This window comes from Canis lupus, chromosome 35 (genome assembly GCF_011100685.1).
Source record: "Canis lupus familiaris isolate Mischka breed German Shepherd chromosome 35, alternate assembly UU_Cfam_GSD_1.0, whole genome shotgun sequence".
Classification (NCBI taxonomy): domain Eukaryota; kingdom Metazoa; phylum Chordata; class Mammalia; order Carnivora; family Canidae; genus Canis; species Canis lupus.
The window spans coordinates 10475335-10485256 of NC_049256.1; the positions used below are offsets into that span (position 1 = coordinate 10475335).

The 9922-nt window shown below is 34.1% G+C and overlaps 1 long non-coding RNA gene across 6 annotated transcripts in view; it reads left to right on the top strand.

Moving 5' to 3' along the window:
* The first annotated feature begins 1853 nt into the window (after positions 1–1853).
* LOC111094021 overlaps positions 1854–9922 on the top strand; it is a 35577-nt gene continuing 27508 nt past the window's right edge. For 4 of the 6 annotated variants that reach the window (XR_005384135.1, XR_005384132.1, XR_005384133.1 and 1 more), the window contains exons 1-2: positions 1854–1911; positions 8873–9025. This is a non-coding gene — a long non-coding RNA (uncharacterized LOC111094021). Of the gene's footprint in view, positions 1912–5352; positions 5531–8872; positions 9026–9829; positions 9889–9922 lie in introns of those variants that run through there. The other 2 variants (XR_005384134.1, XR_005384130.1) reach the window with 2 other exon arrangements.

Below are 9922 nucleotides of genomic sequence, written 5' to 3' on the forward strand. Positions count from 1 at the left end.
GATCCCTGGGTGGTTCAGCAGTTGAGTGTCTGCCTTTGGCCCAGGGTGTGATCCTAGAGTCCTGGGATCAAGTCCCACATCGGGCTCCCTGCGTGGAGCCTGCTTCTCCCTCTGCTTATGTCTCTACCTCTCTCTTGCTCTGTCATGAATAAATAAATAAAATCTTTAAATAAAAGAAAAAAATGATGATTGCAAACAAAAATATCCTACAAACATAACTGACCAAACCTTGAAGAAGTCTCACAACTATTTATTGAAATATCTGAAATAAGACTGTTGCTTTTCTGAATCCAATTCAATTTGTTTTTAGACAGACTTGACATAGAGTGGTTATGAAATAGTGTTCCCTATTAAGGATAATTATAATGGGGCAGCCTGGGTGGCTCAGCGGTTTAGCGCTGCCTTCAGCCCAAGGTGTGATCCCGGAGTCCCGGGATTGAGTCCCACGTCGGGCTCCCTGCATGGAGCCTGTTTCTCCCTCTGCCTGTGTCTCTGTCTCTCTGTGTCTCTCATGAATAAATAAATAAAATACTTTAAAAAAATGATTATAATGTAAACTTCCACTTGGATCCTCCCATTTTTAAGAAGATTTTATGTATTTATTTGAGTGAGAGAGAGAAAGCATGAGCGAGGTTAGGGACAGAGGGACAAGCCAACTCCAGACTGAGCTTGGAGCCCAATGTGGGGCTTGATTACAGGACCCTGAGATCATTACCTGAGCCAAAGTCAAACACTTAACCAACTGAGCCACCCAGGATCCCTTTAGATCCTCTTTTTGAATAAATGACATTATTGTTTTAAACAATAAGTTATAGCTGAATTCATATCTAGATAAAGATACTAAAATATCAAGGTCCAAGAAAATGAAGATTCTACTTTAAAAAAAAAAACGTTTTATTGGGTATAACTAAAAGTGACTTCATATAATTCAGAAATGTGGATTATGAAACATATGACCAAATTAAATTTGGATAATTAGCCAGCTACCTAGTTGAAATATACTTGTTTATTCTACTGCCAACATTTCTGGCTCTAGGATCTATTGATTCTGAATATAGTGGTGGTTTTGTTCAATATTATTCTATATTTTCTGATTTTCTTACTCTATCTCCCAACTATGCTGCCCTGAATGACTATACTAAATATAAAAAGAGGTATTATAGAACTTAAAATTTTAGTGTAATAATTTTTCTATGCAAAGAAGCAGAGAAATGAAATGGTAAAAATAAAAACTACTGACTAGTTAAAAAACTTCCAATTCATTAATACATGTTTAATGTGAGAACATTTTATCCAATGAAAGATTTTAAATAAGACTGAGAAAAATACCAGGAAAAAATTAAAGAAGTAAACCTGCATGGACAAGAAGACAGACTGGGTGATTCTCCTTTGATTGATATCCCTGAAAGTAAAATTATGTAAATAAAGGAAAAGAACTTTGGGATGAAGGCCAACTACTCTTCATAGTCATTAAATCAACATAGTGAGTACTATGTGAGTGGCAGTTTGAAATAGTAAAAAGAACAGAGACTTTACAATAAGAAATGTCTGGGTTCATCCTCTTACTTGCTGAATCTTGTTGTTTTCCATCTGTGCAATGGGGGTAATACAAGCAATGTAAGTTTTCTGAAGGTTAAATGAAATAACATGTTCAAATTCTCTACTACTTCTTCTGCCCATGGCTCATATGCAAGACATTGTAACTACTAAATAAAAAAGAATAGTCAACAGTGTCCATCGAAAGATGAATGGATAAAGAAGATGTGGTTTATGTATATTACTCATAATGGAATATGAGTATTCCATTCCATATATTACTCCATAATGGAATATTACTCAGCCATTAGAAACGACAAATACCCACCATTTGCTTCAACATGGATGGAACTGGAGGGTATTATGCTGAGTGAAGTAAGTCAATTCGAGGACAAACATTATATGTTCTCATTCATTTGGGAAATATAAATAATAGTGAAAGGGAAAATAAGGGAAGGGAAAAGAAATGTGTGGGAAATATCAGAAAGGGAGACAGAACATAAAGACTCCTAACTCTGGGAAATGAACTAGGGGTGGTGGAAGGGGAGGAGGGTGGGGGGTGGGGGTGAGTGGGTGACGGGCACTGAGGGGGGCACTTGACGGGATGAGCACTAGGTGTTATTCTGTATGTTGGTAAATTGAACACCAATAAAAAATAAATTTATTAAAAAAAGAATAGTCAATAAATATAGAGTAGAATACCAAATCTAATACATTTTACGGGTTTCCAGATCAGAAGAAAAAAATAAAAGGCAGAATTACTATGATTAGAAACATTTGTCTCTACAACAAACATATCTGAATTTACTTTTTAAGTTGTCAAGTGCTAGAAAATGTTAGCTCTCATTATGAAGATATTTTATTGTCTTGTAGAATGTCCCCGTCAGAAGTCACCTGAAAATCCAAGTAAAATGGTGAAATACCCATTACTTTCATCTATCTGTGGCTTTAAAAAATAATGGAACTGCATGAGTATGACATGAGTCACAGTTCTCTCACAGAGAGGACTAGATTTGTTTAGAAATAAGTAAATAAATATGTCATGACTATCATTTCTTTTCTTTGAGTAGTTTTGGAATCATTTGAATTTTGACAGGTACATAATATAGTAGAGACAGAAGAAATCAAATGATGTTAATAACTCCTCTTCCCCAAATCCTAAAGCTCTTTCCAGCATTTGCTTGATAAGACTCCAAAATTATGCCTCAAATAGGGAATCTATGGCTTACAAAAAAAAACCTAGATTCATTCATTCATTCATTCATTCATTCATTCATTTCAATAAACATTTATTAACTCTCCACCTTGTACTATAGATTGGAGATACATCGCTGGTAAAAGTCAAGCCCTTACCAAATAGAGCTTGCATTCCGGAGCTGGGGGTAAGGGGAGAAGATGGAGAGTGGGACAGAAAGTCCAGGATAAAACTCTCTCAAGCTTATGAACACTAATAGGAGAAGATATTGAGCAGCATTTTTCACTTGATCAGAAGCAACTGAATGAAATAAAATCTCTTTAAACCTCTAAGAACAGAGAAAACACTGGTGCATCTTCATTCCATCGCTTACCCTTATTAAGTCCAAGGCATGTATTTAGAGTTGAAAACCTCTTTACTATACAGTCTTTCTAACCTTTCAGCCCAGCTCAGTCAGGCTTTTTCTTTTTCTTTCTAAGATTTTATTTATTTATTCATGAGACATAGGCAGAAGGAGAAAAAGGCTCCCAGCTGTGAACCTGATGTAGGACTCGATCCCAGGACCCTGGGATCATGACCTGAGCCAAAGTCAGATGCTCAACCACTGAGCCACCCGGGTGCCACAGATGGACTTCTTTTTAATAAATATATTACAGGATTGCTAGCACATGTATTCTCTTATTGTCTTCCAATAATGTGGTAAAATAAGAAAGAATTGCCTTATAATAATATGTATTGTTCAACAGGGGTGATATGGGATTGGCACCAAGGAGTTCTTTTGTTAATCATTAAATGCCTCTTCCTACACTACAACATCTGGAAAAGGGTAGAAACTCTGAAGCAGCTTCATGGAAGGATACATCTCAATGAATGTGCTCCAGGAATACTTGCATATTTTTCACTGTTAAGAAGATAAGATCCCTGCTAGCAGAAAATTTCAATGTGTTAATACTACAAAATTCATATAGGTGTATCTTTCATATTCCAAGGATTTGAAATATTTAAAAATATTAGTCAGTAAAAATATATTGTTATATGAAATATTGGGAAGAGTGGTATTCTCAAAAGATTTGGTTGATCACAAAACCAGGGTATTTACTACCTTTTCTTGATTTTTCTATCCTGAAATAAAATCTTTACTGGGATATTTATCTGAAACTGAAGTCATTTGATGAAAATTTCCTTTTATGGTCAAAATAGCACAAAAGATGATTATGCAGAGTTGTATGGATGTAAGAGAGAGAATCTGAGGGCGACAGCTATATGTAAGCTAAAGATATTCTAGTCTAAGAATATTAATTAACAAGGCTCATCATTTTTTAGAGTGATGGGAGTTTAGTTTGGAGAGACAAAAAAATGTAAAAAATTCAGGATGTAAAGTGTATCATAAATATGAATATCTACATAAAATCATATGCACATGAGTGTAAAAGGGATCTTTAAACGAAATAATAGATTTTTTATATTTTTGTAGATATTATAGAGCCTTGACTATTAAAAACCAAAATTTTCATTTTTATGACAAAATTATTGTAGCTGTCCCAACTAGACTGCCCTCTAGATAATAAAGACTCAAATAAAACACAGAAAAGTAATTTTGTAGATAAAACACTAACATTTTTAGCCTTTATACCTTGAAATATTATCAAATGATGTGTTATTTTGAGAGCAACTTTGTCTATCTTTGGGTTAAAGCTAACACTATTCCTAGATCATCAAAGTTTACATGAAGCCATTGTCACAATGAATGGGATCATTTTTACTGTATTCACTATTCAAACGGTGACATATCATTCACAAGATTAGATAACCCTAGCCACATTGTATTCAGTTTCATGATTAAGTAGAATATTATAATTTGGCATCACTTGCAAATTACATGTTTAGATTCATTCAAAATAGTGAAGCATATAATTAAAGCTGCATGTTCTTTTTTGTAAGATTTTCCTCACTTATATGATGCAAACTTCGCTCGAGATGTGTTAGTACCAGTTAGATGGATTGTGCAATGACACATGGACATTGTCTCTACCTGAGGCATTTTAGTCACAAGCCACATTCTTCTATATTCATAATCTCTAGGACATTTTTTGAAATAAGATATTCTTCCTCTGCCTTACATTATACATATATCTCAAGATTCTACTAGTGTTCCTGGTAACTAGATTGGTGTTTCAAATATTTTTGATTTGGAAAAAAACAGACCAGTGTGTGTTGAAGTCATAAAATAAATGTAATTCTAGCAAATCTTATGTTTTTCCTGACTCACAAAAAACTGAAAATATGTCCTTTTAGGAAAATAAAATACCAAGGTGCAGCCTAACAAGATAAAAGTTAAGACAATTCTGTATTAATATTTGTTTTGTAGTTATTGGTGAAAGTTAGTGACAAATGTATATAGTTATTATTTTTCTTAATGTAAGAAAGTCTAAGACTGCAGTCACAAATGAACCCTGTGGTCTCAGTAGAACAGAACAGCGAGCATTGATATCTTGTTCTTATTGTAATAGATGTAGGTCCAACAATCAGCAACCATCTCCCCCTTAATCAGTGAGTCAGGTTTGTCACCCCTTCCACCATGTGACTCAGCCATCACTAGTTCTTTTTCTTCTGACTTTCAGAATTGCAGACAAGACTATAGGGAGATCATATTCCATACATGACAGTTATCTTCAGAAGTGGTTTATATCATTTATAACCACGTTCCATTGGCCTGAACTAGTGCCGTGGTCCCATTCTCAATACAAGGTCAGCTGAGAAACAAGTTTCCTATGGCCTCAGGAAGAAGAAATGGGATTGGTGAGCATCTGATTTGTCCCTGCCAAAGTGCATATCTATTTTAAAATTCAAAAAGTTGTAATCTATTGCACCCATTTAGTCTATCACAGAGTTGAGTTCGGGTTATTGATGCTTCAAGAAAAATTCAATACAAATAGGAAAATCTACATACAAATGTGTGTGTGTTTCTTTTTCTTTCTTTCTTTTTTTTTTTTGTGTGTGTGTGTTTCTTTTTCTTTTTCTTTCTTTCTTTCTTTCTTTCTTTTTTTTTTTTGTGTGTGTGTGTGTGTGTTTCTAATGGCATTGGACTACAGGTAGACCTAGTCTATTCTTTTAAAATAACCACAAATGATTACCTGTATCAGTCTATCATTTCTTCTATCTTTTCAAATTACAAACACTAATTAGAAACATTCTTGAACATATTTTTTCATGCAGATTTTCAAAACTATTTTTAGGTTTATCATCTTGGTCTAATGATATGCACATATTAAAATTTTGAAGATATTGCTTATTTTCTTTACAAGTAAGTTACATCAATTAACATCCTCCCAACAAGTTACATTGATTAACGCCCACCAACATCCTCAAAATAGTCTAGATAACACTTTGTTTTATCAAATGGCTTCCTTAATAGATACAATTATGTATTTATATTTTACATTTGGATTGGCATTATAAAATTATGACCAATTTTAGCATTTCTCATGTGTACATTAACTATTGATCTCTTCTTAAAAATTATTCCTACGTGGTTTGCTTATTTTTGAATATTTATTATTTTGTCTACTGAGTACATGTGTATTCTCTTTCATCCTATACACATGCACATATGCATGTATTTATAACTGAATAATTTTATTCAATAGTTGATTTATTAATTTGTAAATAACCTTTATTAAAGATTATTGTTAGCCATCTTTTTGTCCTATGTGTAATAATTTCTCTTATTTTATTATTTTAAGTATGATTTTGTTTATGGCTTCTTGACCTACAATAATGTTTAATTTTCTGAGAATTTATCAGTGTTTTCACTATATATAATTAGAATATTGTTACCTGATTAAAAAAAACAAACAACGTCCTTGCCCCAAGGTTTTTCTTTCAGTAACATGTAGCCTTGAAGTATTTTCATGATTTAATGTATTTTTTTTTAAATTGACTATGGAGACATCAACACTGTATTATAGGATAAGGGAATTCTGGAGGCATCTTCTCACAATTTTAAGGTAACTTTTATTTTATTAAAAATATACCCACCTGCGTCTGTCTTGACTTTCTATTCTCCCTGCGGAGCTGTTCATTTACCATCACTAAACTGTTTTGGTTTTTATAAGTCTGCCATACATTTAATACCTGGTAAATGAGTCTCTGCTCACTAATATTACTGTTTGGGGTCTTGTTCACTGTTCTTTAAAATTTGTTATGAAAGAAAAACACTAAGGACAATTTTACTTACAATATCAATGTGTATATTAAACTGGGAATATCATATTTGGAATCAAAAACTGTTAAATTACATATTTTGTGTTGAATTGTTAGATGTAATTTTAAAAAAGACCATATTTTATGCAATCTGAATGTAAACTTTATAAAAGTATGTATGCAAATTTTATTGTATATTCTGCTTCAATATCTTACAAATATTTCCATCCAAAAATAAATTTATTTTTAAAGTCCAACTTCTAGGAGTGCCTTGGGTTGCTCAGTCAGTTAAGTGTCCAACTCTTGGTTTCAGCTTGTATAGTGATTGCAGGGTTGTGGGATGCAGCCCTGTGGCAGGCTCTGTACTCAGTACAGAATCTTCTTGAGATTCTTTCATCATCCTCCCTCCTCCTCTGCTCCTCCCCCTGCTTGTGGGCACTGTCTTTCTCTCTCCCTCTAAAATAAATAAATAAATTAATTAATTAATTAATTAATTAAATTAAAAAAAATAAAAAATAAAGTCCAACTTCTATTTCTTCAAAGTGATCACATCTTTTATGATCTTTCTAATAACTACTTGGGTTTTTATTATTTTTCCTAGCAAATATATTACAAGTGATTTCGTCCATTTTCTTTCTTTTGGGATAACATATAAAATCCTTTTTCCTTAAGAAAGATCATTGTTTTCCTTTTCAGGATATGTTTGTACTGTTCTATGTTATAGCTTTAGCTTAGTATTTCATGAACAAACTCATCATTTATTGGCTTTTATTAAAGATTTGTCAGCAAGCCATGTTTCTTCTGGCTAGCTCTCTTTGATAAAGGTACTATTGAATACAAAGACAACTTATTCCTATTCATCAGGAAGCTTCCTTATTTCCTTTAGATCTCCAGGTCCTCTTTATAGAAAGTCTCCTTCCTATTTCCATCTGCTTTCCCTTCTCTACCTCTTTTATTCATTTTCATTCTAGCAAGGGAATTATGGGCTCAGTATTTAATGCTACAAAGTTATTTCTTCACTTTCATTAGGATATTTTTCTCCAAAAATAAGGAAAAGAAAGAATGTCATAGATTATTTTTCTCCTTCCTTTCCATAGAGGAAAGGTGGAGAGAAAAAAACATAATAATTGTTATAATAAATATGGAAATACTCTCAAATGTAAATGTAAGGATACAAAAATAGGAAGTCTTTATGACAATAAGATTTAGCTTCATGAGAATTCTTTACTGTGGTTAGGGTTATAATCCTTGGTATCTCAGGTTCTGAACGTTAAGACAAAGAGTACATGACAACTTTTCAATGAGAAGCTGAGTGGAATTGAAATTGCTGAGATTAATATTGCTAGGAACATAAAAACCAAGTTTTTGTAGTTGTATCTCTACTGAAGATGCTGTATATATGTCTTGCTCCAGCTACTGTGAAGGTTGACAGATAATAACTCACAGCTATTCCATTCTCTAGAGAATCTCCCTGGACTGTTACACTGGGAGTCTGTGTTACCCTACAATTCTTTTGAAGGCGATGAGCTGATCCTGGTTGGGAACTGACAAGCTTGGCTATTATAAGAGTCCCATAACACTCTTGCCTGAAATTTGAACTAATACTGTGATATTTAGTTTCAGAGCTTCCCATGGGATAAACCTCAAACTTGTCTCCAGCTAGGGCTATATTCTTGCTAGACTGCTTTCCCTGCCTAGTCTTGATACCTTGAATCTACTTTTCCTGAGATCCATCTCTGATTAAACACAAGGGAATCTATGAAAGACAGTTACTTTTAAGGCCTTCGATGGACCCATACCTTCATTAGTTATGTCTTCCTACGTTTACTTTAAGTTTGGCCTATTGTCTAGCTTTGGCTGATATAAACCATAATGCAAAGAGAAGTTTGAAAAGCCTTCATGCAATGGAATGTGTCTTCTTTGAATGCTTCTTTTTAGAACCCAGTTGCCCTCTGCAAGAAGCCCAAACCACATGGAGAAGTCAAGCGGAAGAGAAATGAGTCATCTTCAAAAGCTTCCCAGAGCTTGTGGTAGCCAGCTAGTACCAACTGCCACCAGGTGCAGGAGCCACCTTGGATTTCAAGTTATCAGGTGACATCACAGGAACAAAAAATCCACCCATCTAATCACAGAAACCCCAGAGGAAGATGAAAAATATTAAAATAGTCACTGTTCTGTGTATGGTATAAGAAAGTGGTCCAGTTTCATTCCTCTGCATGTGACTGTCCAATTTTCCCAACACCATTTGTTGAAAACACTGTCTTTTTCCAGTGGATATTCTTTATTTCTTTTCCTAATATTAGTTGACCATAGAGTTGAGGGTCCATTTCTGGGTTCTCTGTTCTGTTCCATTGATCTATTTGTCTGTTTTTATGCCAGTCCCATATTGTCTCTGATGATTACCGCTTTGTAATACAGTTTAAAGTCCAACATTGTGATGTTTATAGCTTTGGCTTTCTTTTTCAACATTATTTTTACTATTTCAGGTCTTTTCTGGTCCCATACACATTTAAGATTGTTTGTTCCAGCTCTATGAAAAATGCTAATGGGGGATCCCTGGGTGGCGCAGCGGTTTGGCGCCTGCCTTTGGCCCAGGGCACGATCCTGGAGACCCAGGATCGAGTCCCACGTCGGGCTCCCGGTTCATGGAGCCTACTTCTCCCTCTGCCTGTGTCTCTGCCTCTCTCTCTCTCTCTGTGACTATCATAAATAAATAAAATAAAATAAAAAAAAAGAAAAATGCTAATGGTATTTTGATAGGGATTGCATTGAATGTGTAGATTGATTTGGGTAGCATAGATATTTTGACAATATTTGTTCTTCCAACCCATGAGCATGGAATGTGTTTTTTTGTGTCATCCTCAACTTCTTTCATAAGTGTTCTATATTTTTCAGAGTACAGATCAATAAAGATCTAGTCAGTAAATGGGCAGAAGACATGAACAGACATTTTTCCAATGAAGACATACAAATGGCCAACAGACACAT